Here is a 17,041-nt window from a genome sequence, read left to right as displayed (position 1 = left end):
GCTGGAGCTGTGTCTTGGGGGTCTTGGACTGAACATGTGTTTGCAGTTGCTAAAGCCCCCTCCTGGCTGTTTCACTTATTCACATACCTACCTGGGCTTCAGAGCCACTTAAGTTTACAACTTCTGGGACCTATGATCTAGTTCTTTGCAAACTCTGAGAGGCTCTGATTCTGTGTCAGAATTGGGCAAGGACGTAGAAATGAGTTAGTTAAGGCTGGGCAGAAACCAGCATTCTTGTCTATGGATAAATGATCAGTGGAGATGGTTGCTATAAATGAGCTGCTTTGGGGGCCCAGTTCTCCCACCCTTCCTGATGCTAGGCAGACACCACAGCTGCATGCTTCCCTGCCATTTCTGACAGCAGGTTCCTGCTGGCTCTGAGACTAGCTGTTTTCCTCTGACAACACCATGGGAAAGGCAATCAATTTAGGACCCACTGCCTGTGGGTCTTTAAAACAGCCTCACTGTATGAAGAATCTCCCAGATAGTGATTGAATGCCAAGACAAAACCCAGCACAGGGTAGTGGATAGCACATGATTGTCCTTGGAATCCAACAGATTCAGGCTCAAATTCCAATACCAATGATAACAGCTGTGTGATCTTGAGCAAGTGTCTCATCCCCTCGGAGCCTCAGTTTTCTCATTTGTGAGGGAGTGCAGGGCAGATAATGTCTTCCCTAATGAGCTATCATGAAGATAATAATGTAGGTGAAAGAGCTTAGCATAGGCCTAGCTTATAATAGATTTCAATAAATGGCAACTATTATTTTTAAAAAGTAACGAATACAATTATTATAAAATGCAAACAAAAATGCACACAACTTCTTTCCAAACATACCCTACTTTGATCTTTCCCCAACCCATATACATTAATCTTCCTTGGAACTAAGGGAAATGTAGAGACAGAAAACACTTAAAACAATTTCTTCTGATATCAGTTCCGACCTTCCCAGGTATAAGGATTGAACTCAATCCCAGAAGCGTGATGGCCCCCATCCCTGGAGCTTATTAGTGAAGGTGAGGTGGGAAGGGGATGATGACAGTAGGAATTCCATCCAATTCACTCTCTAGAACCTCCTATAATGTGTCACAGCTGAAAGGAAACCTATCCGACCCACTCCTTTGATGAACAAAGCAGCCAAGGCCCAGAGAGGGAGATGGTTTGTCTAAGGTCACACAGCAATGGGCAGACTGGGGACAGGAACCAGTGACTCCTGCCAGCTTTCCCCCACCACTGAGCAGAGTCCTGAGGAGAGTGGGATTCAGCTGGCAATTGCCTGTCACTGGAAGGCAGATGGGCAAATGAGTGGGGTAGATTCATAAAGAAGGATTCAGGGCACATGAGTGGGAAATATTAGACAATGTTTCATTCCTCAGTGAAGTCCTGGAAATGGTAAAAATAAACGGAATTCAATGTGACATTTCTGGAAAATGTTCCCCTGACACCCATAGATGACATGGCTTTCTCTGAGTCTTCATTTTGAGCAACTGTTTTTATTCTATGGGACTTGAACCTATGAAACCCAGGAAAGCTCCTCTGCTCTTTACTGAGCAGAATTCAATCCACCAAAGGCCCCACCCTAATTACTGGCCTACCAAGAGGACTATTGGAAGTCCAGGGGCAGCGATATCAAGAACAGGGCACCAGAGAGTCTCACAGGAGGGTTAGAAACAGGACACCCAGAGCATCCTATGCAGAAGTGTTCAAGCTGAAATTCCCATCCTCTCATCTCCCTTTTCGGAGACATTTTGCAGCCTCACCGCATGCCTAGCAAAGGCAGTGTAATGCAGAACACTTCGGTGCCTGTTGCTGGGCCTGTAACTTCCCTCCTTAGTGACACTTCTCCCACACACTTGGCCACCCCAGGCCAAAAGCACCCACTTATCATTTGCAGCCCATGTTCTCATCTCCTGCCAGTATTCCAGTATTAGAGAAAGTGAACTGTGTTTAGAGGTGGCAGGAATATCTCCACATATGGATTCTGAGTTCCTGCCCAAACTCCAAATGGCCTTTGAAGGTTTCCTTTAGCCCAATTGTGTTAATTCCCCGGTAGTGGAGTGGAAGTAAAAGGGTTGAGCAGAGGCAGCAGGTATTGTGCAAAAAGCTTGAAACCTGTGAAAGAACCAGCTGTGAGTCCTAGGACCCTGCGCAGAGGCATAGAGATAGTGCCGTCGCTCTGGCATGAGTTCCTTAACTCCGCTCCCATTTCTGATTCAATTCTTCAAGTATTACTGTGCACTTACCACGTCCCCACCTCAGCAGGGCTGCCAAGGATGAGCCATGTGCTCTGCCCCCCAGAAAGCTGACGAGTATCGACAAATATGCCACCCTTTCCCCCTCTTTCTCCCGCTGAGCGCCTCCTTTCCTGGGTGGGCTTGATTTCATGGTCCAAGCCAGACATTTTGGAAAACGTCTGCAGTGGCACAGAGCAGGCAGGAATATTTATTTCTCGTCTCCATCTGCATTGCTTCCTCTCTTGGAGAGGAGCTGGGGGGAGGAGGGAGGATGAGATGTGGCTTCTTCGTGCCAGCCCGAGAGGCGCCCAAGCGCACCCTCCTCTCCTCCCTCACCAGCTCCAGCAGCAGTAGCAGCCTGGGATTTATGGAGGCAGGCGCCTTTCGAACTTTTGAAAGATCAGCCCAGTTGGAAGACACAATTAGCAACTATCTGCCCATTTCCCTTGACTGCAAGATGTGCCTTTGCTTGGGATGCCTGTTTGGAAGGGCCCCTGACTTGTGGGTAGCCGGTTGCTGTTCTTTTAGGAGACCAAGAAGAGGGGCAAGCTGGTACCCAGGTCCCTCCCACAGAAAGTGACAATGCTTTCCTCTGTCCTCTGCAGGTGTTAGCAAGTATGCTGGTTCAGGAATTCATTCATTCATTTATTCAACTTCTATTTACTGAGCACCTGTGTGTCATGCACTGTGCTAGGTGCTAGGGACACAGCATTGAGCTAGAAAGGTGTGTTCTCAGCCTTTTTGGAGTTTACATTTAGTAAAGGAGACAGGCAGTTAAAAATGAAAGAAAATTATCCGGTGGGAGAAGAATTTCACAGGACATAAACTGGAGAGCAAGAGAAAGTGGGGAAGTGACATTACTTTAGCTAGGATGCTCAGGCAACATCTCTCTGCAGAGGACGTGAGAGACTTGAGCTCTCAAACTTGAAGGAGTCAGTGATGGATATAGGAGAGGGGAGAACCTTCTGAACAGGACAGCAGCTGCATTAGCCAGGAGACAGGAAAGCAGGAGGCATTTTTGCAGGATATTTTGGAGGTCACATAAACACGGCTTAGGGATTAAGTGGATGTTGTGGGTGGAGGCTTGACTGGAGAAGGCAGAGGTGGGAGGCTCAAGAACTGTGATAACTGAAGAGCTCAGCTGAGCTGAGTGAGTCCTGAGAGTATGTGGAATACAGTGAAAAAGACAGCACAGGGTAGGGAGACCTGGGATGGTAACCCAGCTCTGCCCCTTACCCAGGAGCTGCATGACCTGGAACTACGGACCACATCTTGGCTTTTAATTTCCTTCACTGTAATATAATGATGGTTATATTAGATGAATTCAGAAGTCTAAAATAACTATAAGAGCTACAGCTCCTATTCCTTAAACACTTGCTAAATGCCTGGCACAAAGCTATGTGCTTTAAATGTATTTTTCCTGCTGAATCCTCAGAACAATCTCATTCCAACAACATTCTTCTGCAGATGTTGGAACTAAGGCTCAAAAAGGTTAAGCCCCCCAGCTCCATGTGAATTCTTCCTTCACTAAACTCTGGGGCCCCCACAGAGGAATAAAGATGTAGGAGTAGCCCAGGCCCTACCACAAAGCAGACAGAACCTTTGTCAGGTTCTGTCTGAACTTTATATCAAGTCCTATGAAGCCCCCTAGAATTCAGACATTCTCCTCCAATCAAACAAATCCATTCAAGGTGGTCACAACGCAAAGTGGAAGCCACTCACAACAGGAAGAATAAAGTCTATCTTAGGGCTGCCAGGAGCCCAGAACCTACTGTATGTCCAATCTTCTTTGTCTCAAGTTACCCTCAGTCACCCTGTTTTCCTTTTGCCCATATTTTGATTGTCTTGCCACTTGGAAAGGAAACAAAACAGATATGTTTCTCCCCACTAAAATTTGCAAGAAGTGTTGGAGTTTGTGTAAATCAGTAGCGTTGACTGCTTTTGTGAAGAGCTCTTGATGCCATGCCTTAGAACAAGAATGCCACCTGGGTCTAAAGCCGGAACTGGATCAATGAAATTCACTTCTGTTCACAGAACATTTTGGTTAGATGCAGTTTGAATTCTAGAGCGGGGTGAACATTCCTCAGAGTCTGTTAGTATTTTCTCTGATGGCATTTCACTTATGCTTTGGCTTCAGGGAATGTCCAGGGTGGAAGAGACGGCTTTTTGCAGTGTGAGTTGATGATGAGTGATGCTGACAGAGGTTTTGGTTCACCCTGCAGAGGGTAACATCACCAGATTATTCACTGCCAAACACATGTGATTTTAAGTCAATTGGCTTCTACATTTTAGAGTGGAGGTGTCTGCCTTGGACAGAAGCACCAACTGTGGTAGTAGTAGCTGGCATTTATTGAACACATACTATGTGCCAGACATTGTGCGAAGTATATGCATGCGTTTTCTCATTTGATCCTCACAATCACTCTATGCAACTGATTCAATTATCGTCCCCATTTTATAGGTAAGTGATGTTGAGTGATTTGTCAAAGTCACATAGTTACTAAGACTCCACCCTAAATTGCTCCTTTATTATTTGAAAAATGTAATTTCCCATAGATACACAGAAATCTGTAGGTGAAGTCAATTAGTGACTTTTCCAGGGACTAGCCACTAGCTGATACCACTCCTAAATGAAAGAGTCATCTATTTTTCATATGTAATTTATAAAGATTTTACTCACTAGCCAGCTCTTTTACCATAACACTGAAGTAGTAGACATTCAAAATTCCCCACTTCCTTTGTGCTGTCCAGATAATCATTCATTTTACATTAGTCCTTCATTCCACACCTGTTTATGGAGTGCCTACGATGTGCTAGAAACTGGGGGCTTAGCAATGAATAAGATGGACGATGCTGTTTATTGGACATTTGCATCAGGGAGATACGTATTCTCAACAAGTAATTTAAAGCATGTTGATTACTCAGTGCCCTGTAACTGTGGACCACAAGGACCCAACCTCATCTGGGGGGCCATTGAAGGAAATGACATTTGAGCTGAGACCTAAAGAATAAATAGAGTTTTACCTGGCAAAGGAGAGAACAAAGAGTATTCCAAGATACAAAGACCTGGAGGTAAAAGGGAAGATCTAGTATATTCCAGGGACTAGAAGTCTCTTGTGACTCATAGAAAGGCCAGGCCAGAAGGAGGGAGATGACAGAGATGAGATTAAAGAGCAGCCAGTGAAGGAGTCCAATCATGAAGGAGCTTGCCTATGATACAGATGTTAAGGGTTTTGAGCAGGGAATTTACCAAAGTCAGTACAGCTGGAGAAGTTAAAAAAGGTCACAGAGAGACCAACTCCTTGTTACAAGCCAGCTGGGCTTGTGATCTTCGGATGTTAGAGCTGAGGGCTGCCATTGATTTCTTCTGATGTATTTTGTTCACATGGGCCAACAAAAAATAACGCTGCACTTTAAAAAAAGTTAGAGAACTATAAAACCCGGATCTGCCATATCTTCTATCAACTTCTTTCATCAGCCACTCCCTAATGTTTCAGAATTTGACATCCCATTTGGGGTCTGTGACAGATCATTTTATCACCTAGTAGGACATCTTCATTTCCAGTTGATGCCATGAAAATGCAGTTGACATTTAACACACTTGCTGTCTGAAGCAACCTTTCAGAAACTCTACAGAAGACAAAAGATAAGCATCCAAAGTTAACTACACAGTACTTAATATTGTGTAGTGGATAGCTGAATATCATTCAAAGCAAACATATGGCACACACAGTATTTTCTCCATACTGCATGGTGTAAATGACCAGCTCACAGAAATGCCGCTACAAGAGACATACCTAATGAATATGAGTATTTTCCAGCACTTTGGGAGGCAGAAATGGGCAGCTCACCTGAGGTCAAGAATTTGAGACCAGCCTGGCCAACATGATTGAAACCCCATCTCTACTAAAAAGACAAAAATTAGCTGGGTGTGGTGGCAGGTGCCTGTAATTCCAACTACTTGAGAGACTGAGGCAGGAGGATCGCTTGAACTCAGGAGGTAGAGGTTGTAGTGAGCTGAGATCGTACCACTGCACTCCAGCCTGGGTGACAGAGCCAGACTCTGTCTCAAAAAAAAAAAAAAGAAAGAAAAAGAAAAATACCTAATAAATATGTACATGGCTTCAAACAGGAAATAGTTGTGATGAAATTAATTACAGATTCTACCCTGACCTCCAAATCACATGCAGTGGGAAGCTTATCACCAGAAAGTTAGAAAGTAATTAAGATAAAGATGTGACTGTGAAGCCCAGACTAACAGAAATATAGGCAGGCTAGTGACCATTTCTGAGCCTTGGTTTCTTTATCTATACAGTGGGAAGGCTGATAGCTGCTTCAGAGAGCCACTAGGCTAATAAGAGATGAAATAAACAGTAGACCTTTCATAACACCTGGTATATAGTAGGTGCTCCATAAATAACCATTCTTAGCCTTACTGTCAAATTATTCAAAACTGTAAGAAAGTTTACATGACCCTAGTGCTTTTAACAAAGCATTTTCTCACCAGTTCAGTCTTAATATACCAATCATTTCTCCTGTAAGCAACCCAAACTATTATCCATAACAAGATCAACCAAAATTCTTGTGGTTTATATTTCAGCATATTCTTATATTCAAAAATTTCACATTTTCCATTATGTTTAGTGTATTTTTAGCATTTTGTGTGTTATCTTAATGCTAAAAGAATTTTTCATTTTTACATGGTCTCTAAAATACCTCTTTATTAATCAAAATGTTTGCTTAACTAGAACTGAATATCTCATTCTCCAAGCATATTTTGGTTTGAATCGGGTTTATTTCAGTATGTGGGGGGCTTCTTGTTTGTCCAATTCTGCCATTTCCAAAAGTATAATCTTAGACAGATTGATTAATGTCTGACCGTAGTTGCCTAATCTGTAAAATGGGAACCATAAGACCTCCATTATGTGGTGTGGTTAGAATTAAATGAGAAAATGGTGGCTTGGAGTAAGTATCTGATACTTGTTAGATATTGTTGCTATTGTAGGTATAAGTGTGGCGCTATCACTGAGCACAAACATTAGCATCAGTTACTCAACGAGCCACTGCTGTATGTAAATTACTGAACTAAGAGTGGTAGAGCTAGATTAAAACAAAAATCTTACTGCCTGGAAGTCACTGTCTAGAGTGCATTTAATAGAAGGAACTTTCTAGACTTTCCGGTGCAATGTTTCCAGTGATATGCTAGAGTCTATTTGACTCCTACCTGCTGATGAGAGCCAGTTCTCCATTTCTCTTACTATATCCAAAGTTAGGGATGTCACATTGGTAGCCTAAAACTGACCACAGCAGGAGCATTTTACTGAAATTGGCAAACACTGTATTACTTATATTTCAGCATATTCTTATATTGGTTTTTTTTTTTTTTTTTTTTTTTTTTTAGAGAGAGAGAGAGCCTTTCAAAAACCAGCATACCACTGAATATATCCCAAGTATAGGATATGTACCACATGGGACCTGAGATGATATTGGTGGTAGATGCTCCAAAAACTCATCATTAAATAAGACCAATCACATTGTGAGAGGGTTATTAATTTTCTAATTATCTTTTCATCTTTATCCTTATATCAAGAAAAAGTTTCCATTTGGTACTTTTTGTCTTTCACACTTCTCTAAAAATTTCAAATTTTCATATGTAACAGAGGAAGGGGAGGCTTCAGGCTCAGGACCCTTAACAGGTAACCATGGCTACCCAGGATTTAATACCATTATTTTAGTTATATTATATTTATTTCCACCTGGCTTTTTTCTTGAGAGTGATACTGATTTTTCATTTATAGTAATATATTTCCTTTTATAATTGAGTATTTTTTAAGTGAGCCAGTTTAAAGAGCAATAATAAGTAACTATAGTACAGATGGTACATGGGTTGTAGCCAAAATCAGGAAGGTGTGTGATGCTAGAAGCCTTGGAAGTACTGACACTTTCTAGCCACCCCATTTTGCAGTTGTGGAAACTGAGACCAGAGAAGGAAAATGACTTGCACAGCTAATTTAGCAGAACTTAGACCTCTTAACTCATCCCTTGAGCTTTGCAAAAATACTCTTTGGGATTGCTTGTTTTCCTTACTCTTACCTGAGAAAATGAAAAAAAAAAAGGAGAGAAAAACCAAAAACCAAACCACTGTGTTACAGACCTAGGCTATGATAGATAAGTTGTCATTGGCAGCAGTGACATAATTTATACTTTCAGATTCAGGCTAAAGCAGCCTGTAGGAAAAGGCAAGGACATCAGGAGTGACAGGTGCCTCCTTCGTGCAGAAACATTATTATTCAGCAACAACAATATAGCCCTCACTTGCTCAGCACCAAAGCCATGTGGAAGCCAGGGACACAAGTAAGACACGGCCCTTGTCCTCTCCAAGCTTGCATTGTCACCCTTCTTAGTGTTGAGGAATGTTCAAAAGGCAAACAAAAGCCAAAAATGCCAAAAGTGGGCAGGGCCCCCACATAAAATCAGCAAAAATAAGCTTACATGTCTGCTTGGAGATTTTACACATTTAAAACTTTTCAATTTGCACGTCCAAGTTTCTCTTAAAATGAGAGTATGTCACAAAAATAGACAAAATGGAAAAGCAGACAATGTGGCCCTTAGGACGGCCAACCCCAGAGTCCAAGCGACCCGTGTTTCAAATACCAGCTCCATAACGCCACTTGCTGTGGATCTTTTAAGAAGTCGATTAACCTCTGAGCCTCAGTTTCCTCATCTGTAAGTGATAAGAAATTCATGCCCACCATTGTGAGGGTTAATTCTTTATAAATTGCTTAACCTTGTGCTAGGCAAAGAGTAAGCATGAAACCATTGTCAAGTATCAGCAGCATTAAGAGGGTGGATCTGAAGGAGCCCTTGAGGCTTGGAAAAATCCTCTCTGGAAATGAAGGTATTGGGACAGAAATGAGGAAAACTGGAAAGAAAAACAGGTCTACTTCAATCGGGCATCTGTTCAGAAGCCCCAGGGGGTGGGAGGTGGGGGTAGATGAGAACATACACTTCCTGGATCTAGTCTCAGAGCACAGTACCCTGAACAACAGGAGATGAGAACAATTCTCATCGTTAATGAGACTGTAGCTCCTAATCGGAGCATGGAATAGAATGCGTTTGCTTAATAGAGATCATTTCCTTGCCTCTTGCCCAACTCCCCAGCAGTGCCAGCAGCCCTTTGTTTAATGAAAGGTAAGGACTTCGAGGAGTGTGGTGGGATGGGCTGTAGGAGGCATTACTACCCTCATTACTATGATAATAGTTTAATCACAATCAATATTTATGAACATGCACAGAAGCCATGCAATCAACCAGTAGCCCTGCAACTCAGTTTTTATCTTCTTGTGTAAGGATGGTTCGCAGGAAAGCCTGGGCTCTCTCCCACCTTCTCATGGGCCCCTGTGAAGCTCTACAGTGGTTCAGAGGTCATTTCAGAATATTATCCTTGATGGTTACATAGTTATATATGTGAGGTCTTATTTGTGGTCGGTGAATATTGTAATACATTTTGTTGTTCAAAATACTTCCACAGTCATGGTAGGACTTTTCCCTTTGCACTTTGTTAAATTGTCTTGTGAAAAGATAAGGCAGTGCAGGGACAACCTGATACAGTAGAGAATCCTTTGAAGTCAGTTCCACCCACTAGCGTTCAAATCCTAGCTCTGCTACTTCTTGACTGTGTGCCCCAAGGACAGCAACTTAACCTCTCTGAGCCCAGTTTCCTCATTTGTAAATGGAGGAGACAAGTTCCTGGAAGACTTGAATAAGATACTGTAAATTAGATGTTCAATCATTGGGAAATACATCCATAATTTTATATATATGACTATATTTTATATACCGTATTTTATACATGACTATTATTAAATATTTCTGTATTGTTCATGAGAAATCTGAGTTTATTGCTTTTCCCAAGGTCACGTAGACAATAATTGAGAAAGCAGGAGGAAGAGGCAAGACTTGGCCAGTATTCTCTTTTCCATTATCAGAAATGTTTTTAATGCTGGTTCCATTTATAGGCAACTTAGAAAAACCTTATTTTTAAACATCTCAAAGTTTAACTCTTTTTTCAAATAGGAATGAAATTTTGAAAGCCATTATTTTTCGAGCAATGGGCATCTGGTGAGCTACTCATGAGAAATTTTCAGTGTCTCAGTTCCCACCTCTATAAAAATGGCATTTATAAACTCTGGCCCTCTTTAAAAAGGAAGCAGTGGACAGTGGTCTCATAATGTCTGTGCATCTCTGTAGGATTCGACCCAGTGCTCACATGGTCATAGTGCTTCCCAATTGGCCCAGCACAGTATTGACCTTTAGTAAGCAAGGAAGACATTCTAGGCCTTCTGGTGACAGAGCCCTGGGACTCTATCATGCTGTCTATGATTTCAGATGTACTTCAAGAGTTGTGTTTTTCTCCAGTCCTCAGAAAGTATTAGAAGGGGCTTTCACCGTAATTGTCACTTGGCCCCAGGCAGAAGCCACTGAGGTTTGCTCAACTGCTCACCCGCACACGCAGTCCCAGTACATCCGCCCACTCACACATTCTGTCTCACCCAAGCAGTCGGTCCCTCAGTTGGCACTTAAAATTTATTCATCTTCCCAAGATGCACTTAGAGCCTCCAGATTATATATTGAGGGTTGGTTCTGTTAGGTTTTGGTTTTGCCTTTACAGAGGACACATCCATAAACCATGGTTTCATTAAGCAAACACCTAGAGAAAGTTACCCTGAGAAAGATACATTCTTCCTGCAAAGTGCCTTTCTCCACTAAAATGGAAAATTCTATCACTTTTGTTCCTTTTTTCAATAATTTTTAATGAAAGTCATATCGGCACATGGTTAAAAATGAAACAGTACAGAAACATTCATAATTAAAAAAAAAAACACAGTTCTTTGTCCTCCTTTCTGCACCCAATCCCTTCCTTCAAAAGGAAACTTTTTAATATTTTTTAAAACCCCTGGAGTGCTAAGTACTATTATTATTGTATTGCTTTGTATTATTATTATTTAGAGATAGGGTCTAACTCTGTCACCCAGGCTGCAATGCAGTGGCATGATCACAGCTTACCACAGCATTGAACTCCTGGGCTCAGGTGATCCTCCTGCCTCAGCCTTCTGAGTATCTGGGAATATAGGTGCACACCACCATGCCTGCTAATTTTGTTTGTTTCTTTCTTTTTGTGGAGACTGAGTTCTTGCTATGTTGCCCAGGCTGGTCTTGAACTCCTGGTTTCAAGCAGTCTGCCTCAGCCTCCCAGGGTGCTGCCTGAGCCACTGCACCCAGCCTTTGTTGTCCTCCCTCCTCCCTCCCTCCCTCCTTCCTTTCTTTCTTCCTTCCTTCCTTCCTTCCTTTCTATGAAGTCTTGCTCTGTCACCAGGCTGGAGTACAGTGGCGCAATCTCAGCTCACTGCAATCTCTGCCTCCTGGGTTCAAGCAATTCTCCTACCTCTCATCCTCCCGAGTAGCTGGGACTACAGGCACATGCCACCATACCCAGCTAATCTTTGTATTCTTTAATAGAGATGGGGTTTCACCATGTTGGCCAGGATGGTCTCTATCTCTTGACCTCATGATCCACCCACCTCAGCTTCCCAAAGCGTAGGATTACAGGCATGAGCCACTGAGCCCGGCCCTGTTGTGTCATTTCTTGATTGGTCAATCTTAGTGATTATTTGACTCCCTACTGTAATAGATAGAGCTTCAGCTCACTTTACATCTTCCCCTTCTCCCCTACTCTCCTCCTGTTACAGTTACACCGATATTGTTCTTGCTGTCTTGGTACTGTTTTAACTTTAAGCTGTACTCATCTATCTTTACTTCCTGTTTCACCCACAAAATGAGACTATGACACCCATACCTTTTTTCTTCTCCTGCTTTCTCTTCCAATTAATTTCATTTCTAACATAGGAATTCTTAATTCATTATCACTTAAAAATGCAATAACCTATATTTATGAATTTCCCTTGAGTCTAGACCAGCACTGTCCAATAGAACTGTCTGAAATGGTGACAATATTCTGTATCTGAGCTGTCCAAAATAGTTGTCACTAGCCACATTTAGCTCTCAAGTACTCTCCACTGTGAAAAGTACAACTAAAAAGTTGAATTCTAATTGTATTTTCTTTTATTTAAATTTAAGGAGCCACATGTGTAGAGTCAGACCAACCTTAATATACAAGTGCAATTCACTAGAACAACCTGATTTTCCAGCAGAAATGACAATGATTGCTAGCACATAGGTCTTACTATGCCCAGGGACTGTTGTTCTAAGAACTCTGTTAATAACTCAACAACCTTATGAACAATACTATTATCCTCATTTTACAGATGAGGAAAATGAGGCATAGAAAGGCTAAGTAACTTGTCAAGTAAGTGGCAGAGCTATTGAAAGTAATGGCAAAAGCCCCGATTGTTTTTGCACCAACCTAATGGAATGTGGCCCCATGCAATCCAACTTGAGTCTATGCTCTTAGCCACTTCCCTATGAATAGGCTGGGCTGGGGCTGAATGTCTGATAACTTGGTGTCTCTCCATGTGGCTTCTTTCTCTCCAGATGGGATCTCATCCTGCTGGGCTTCTCCATGTGTCTTGGGTTTCTTGCGGCATGGTAGTCTCAGGGTAGTTACACTTACATGGCAGCTGGCTTTCAAGAGTGAGGAAGCAGAAGCTGCCAGACCTCTTCAAGACTAGGCTCAGAATTGGCGTGGCATCAGCTCCGTTATATTCTCTTGGTCAAAGCAGTTGCAGACCAGCTCAGACTCTGGACAGATGGAGGAATAGACTCCATTTCTCAATGAGGGAAGAGCTTGCACCTACGGGAAGCCCAAGAATTGATGGCAGGCATCTTTGGAAACAAACTATCACAATGTGAACTGGACTTCTGGTCTACATTCCAATGCAGAGAACTCCATGGAGCCACAGTGGTCTCCAGGGATCTCTTACGAGGTTAGGCCTGAAAAGCCAGTGAGAAAAAGAATCAGAGAGGTCTACAGCATACCTGGAACATGGCCAGTAAAGAGGAGAGGAAGTAGAATGGTCAGGCCCCTTACATGCTCTTACCTAAAGCATTCTAAGCTTGAAATAGATGCAGCATACCCAAGTTGCAGATATGTAAAGTTTAATGACCGCAACCACTAGGGAACGTAGCCCAGCCAGTGCACTGAAACCTGACCAAGCAAATCAGCCCCTTGGAAGGTGGAGGGAAAAGGTATATAAAAATAATAGCCAATACTAATTAAATACATAGTGTGTGCCAGGCTCTGTGTGAAGATGTTTACATGTTTTAGCTCCTTTAGCCCTTTACATGCAGTAGATGAATTAATACAAGAAAAATGCTTAGAATACTGTCTCACCTGTGGTAACCACTTAAGAAACTCATCTTTTTAAAAATGAATGATCCATACAACCACCCTGTGAGGCAGAAGTACTATTGTTATTATCTCTATTTTCCAAAAAGAAAGCTGATGCTAAGAAAGTTTAGTTACCTGGCCCATAGCTAGTGGGTGATGAAACCAGATGCCGATCAAGCGTCTGTCTCCTGATCCCAAGTCCTTACTTTGTATACTGTACTAATTAGGGTGTACCAAAACAAGAGACCCTTTAAGCTCTTCTTATACAAGCACCAAATACAAGTTCCTTTTGAACTGATCGTACCCAGTGGTACTTTCTTAGTTGTCCTATAAGAGTGCTACAGCTCAAACACCAACTGTAAGAAAGTGCTAGAAATCTCTACCTTGGGTATCAAGTAAAGAGTACTATACTCTAAAGTTCATTCATTAAACATATTTTTATTGAGCCACTACTATATCCCAGGCAGTGCAGACACTAAGGAGAGAGAGCACCTACATTCTAGATATGAGGCTGGTGAGAGATGAAAAATCAAACCAACAGGAGATGAAATTATTTTAGGGATGGTGGTGGCACTGAGTAACATTTTTACATACTGAATTGCCTTGACTAAAAAAATTTTACATGTCTAAATTTCTTGGGTTAGGGAAGTGGAAAAGGGAGCAAAATAGCATCATTAGCCTTGCAGCAGAAATTTCAAAGGCCAAACATTGGAGTAAATTTTGCTAGCCCTTTGAAATGGTGGTGTGGTCTGCAGTTTCTAGGCAAAGGCCAAAAAAAAATCAATTCAGAGCACTGGTGAAGTCAAACAGGCGGGGATGGAGTCAGCTTGTGCAGAGAAGAAATCATTTCCTTGACTGTTTTTTTCCCTTTTTTTTTTTTTTTAGAGACCGTGGGGTGCTCGGGCAATCGCTAATGCGGTGGTATCTGTTCAGACTTCTTTCTTCTTCCATCTTTGAGTCTTACCCACCAGATTTCTGTTTGCAAAAAGGGCCTAATCCACTTTTTTTTTTGTCTGTGCATTGATTTAATAGTATCAGACCCTGAGGTCCTCGTGGTCTGCACCTGGGTTGCTTTTTCCCCTAATGAAGCAAGAGAAGTGGTTTAAGCCCCTGCCGCGCTCCCTATCAAAGCTGCACAATGATTAACTCAGGTCCCCTTTTTAGGGCCAGGCAGAAGAAAATCCCTTAGTCATCAGCATTGTGAAAATCCCAGAATGGTGAGTGTTCAATGAAAAGATTACCTTGGGCACCTGAAAAATAATGGAAGAGCTCAATAGAGAAGCCATTAAGCCTGTCTACACTGGCTAAGTGAGGTGGAGGGTCGAGGTAATTAGCTGGGACATTCAGGCCAGAGAAACTGTTTTGGACCTTCTGCACTGACTCAAATGTATTCAAGTCCCTCATACATTTTTATTTCTGGAGAAGCCATTTAAGGTTATATAGACACACACAAGAAAAAAGTAACCCTTCAATGTAACTGGTTAATAAAAGTGGTCTGATAGTTTTTTAAAAAGAAAAACTGAATAATAGGATAATAGGCAGCTTAGGGAATGGGAGGTCCAAAGCTGTAAGTTACTAGTTGTGTATCTTCAAGCCAAGTTGCTTATCTCTTTTAGCCTCAGTTTCTTCAACTGTAAAATGGTAATATTAGTGGGATCCCCCTCAAAAGGTTGTTGAGACAGAAAGCGTGGAGCAAGCGCCTTCACCCTACAGCTCCTCATTTGGTGCCTGTACACAGTAAGTGTTCTTTGTTTCAGACACATGACAACATGACCAATCACTCCACTCACAGCTCCTCTTCCTAATTTATCCTTAGCCTCCATTAGCCTCTCTGGATTGGTGTCTCTTCTAAGCTTTTTCCAGAACTGGCTCTATCTGGGGAGTTGGGGACAAGAGGGCTCATGAACGCTGCTAGAGAAAGGATACATATTGTCCCACCAGAGGGGATGGTCAGAAAGCAGGGAGTCCCGGGAAATGAAGTTCTGCTGAAGTTCCAGTTTTTGCCTCTCCTTTGAGGGCAGTTGAGACCCACGCTGGTCAAGAGGGACTCCAGACCAGGTATCTGGGGCAAGCCCTGCCCCCTCCCCTTTGTCTCCTGTGCCCTAGGGTACATGGCTATGGCTTGGTCCCAGACATTAATAGATGATGTTGTTGATTGTAACCCAGGGCACTGGCCTGGGGAATTTCCCTCTCACTTAGGCCCTGACATTTATGAGTGTGCTCAACCATACTCAGGGACGAGAACAGGTCTTTGCTGTTAGCCTCAATGTTTAGAGGGTGAGTTCTCAGTGTATAGGGTATCACAGAATTGGCGGAAAGCGTGCCAGACTGACAATCAGCTCAGACACCTGTTGGTAACCTGGGGAGATTCCAGCATTGTTTTTATAGCAAGAAATTGCCCATGGGCCAGAGGTGGGGAGTAAAACAGACTATCACCACCGGACTGTGGGGCATGTGCTTTGCCTACATCAGTAAGCCAATATTACCAGTAATTATGAAAAGCATAGCTACATTTAGTTGAACGCTTTGAGTAGCATTATTATTGTCCCATTTACAGAGGAGGCTCCAAGAAGTTAAGTAATGACTAGTCACCAAGATAAAAAATGGCAAAGCCAGAGTTTTAACCTAGCTAATCCTGAACCCATTCTCTTAGCCACTTCACTAGATTTAAAGTTAAAAAAGAAAGCTACACAAATACACACTTTTGACAACCGTTGATGGAAAAAATACATAAAGACAAAAAAGCTACTATATTATGTAGTGCTTTTTACAAAAGCTACTATATATGTGTTTTATTCACATATATACACATTTATATACAATAAATGTGTTTTATTCACATTTTTAAGAAAGCATTATATAATATATATGTTGTATTTATCAAAACAATATCTAATTACAGTGGAAAATAGTCTTGTGTAGATGGTGAGGGCTGTTGGTTATTTGATCTAGATACAGTGCCTGGTGCGTGCTTGGATTTTCTGGCAATAATTCCAAAGCTCTGGTCAGTTGAGAGGATCTGGTCATTCCCTTCTACCTGGAGTATAACTGGCAAAAAGACATATTCCTACGGATATGGATAACTTAAGAAAACGTAATACTTAAAGGGAGCACTGCTGACAGTGCAGGAAAAGATTCTGATCCTGATTCTGTCGATTTCTCCACTCTGTGACATTTATCTACTGTAAAGAATGTAACTGGTGACAACTTCCCACCTCTTAAGGGGACTTGAATCAGAGAATGAAAAGCAGCCTTAGATATAACCTCTCCTATAGGTAAAGAAACAAATCTAAAGAAAAGAAAACCACATCCAGAGCCTTCTACCTAGCCTCTGCTTGAGCTTCTCCAGTGAGAAGGAGGTCTCCATGACCAGACATGGCCAGTTCCTTGCTAGACTGTGATAGCTGTTTAGACCTTTTTCTAGGGCCCTGTAATTTTTCCCATTCATTCTGATTCTAT

General features: G+C 42.2%; 1 protein-coding gene across 16 annotated transcripts in view; it reads left to right on the top strand.

The window, feature by feature from the left end:
- CADPS (calcium dependent secretion activator) overlaps nt 1-17,041 on the top strand; it is a 472,594-nt gene that overhangs the window by 405,061 nt on the left and 50,492 nt on the right. The window lies entirely within an intron of this gene.

Source organism: Aotus nancymaae, unplaced genomic scaffold (assembly GCF_030222135.1).
Source record: "Aotus nancymaae isolate 86718 unplaced genomic scaffold, 86718_ANA_hifiasm-v0.15.2.pri h1tg000067l, whole genome shotgun sequence".
Lineage (NCBI taxonomy): Eukaryota > Metazoa > Chordata > Mammalia > Primates > Aotidae > Aotus > Aotus nancymaae.
Note: the sequence above shows the minus strand (reverse complement) of the source record. Positions and strands in the feature narration are given on the sequence as shown.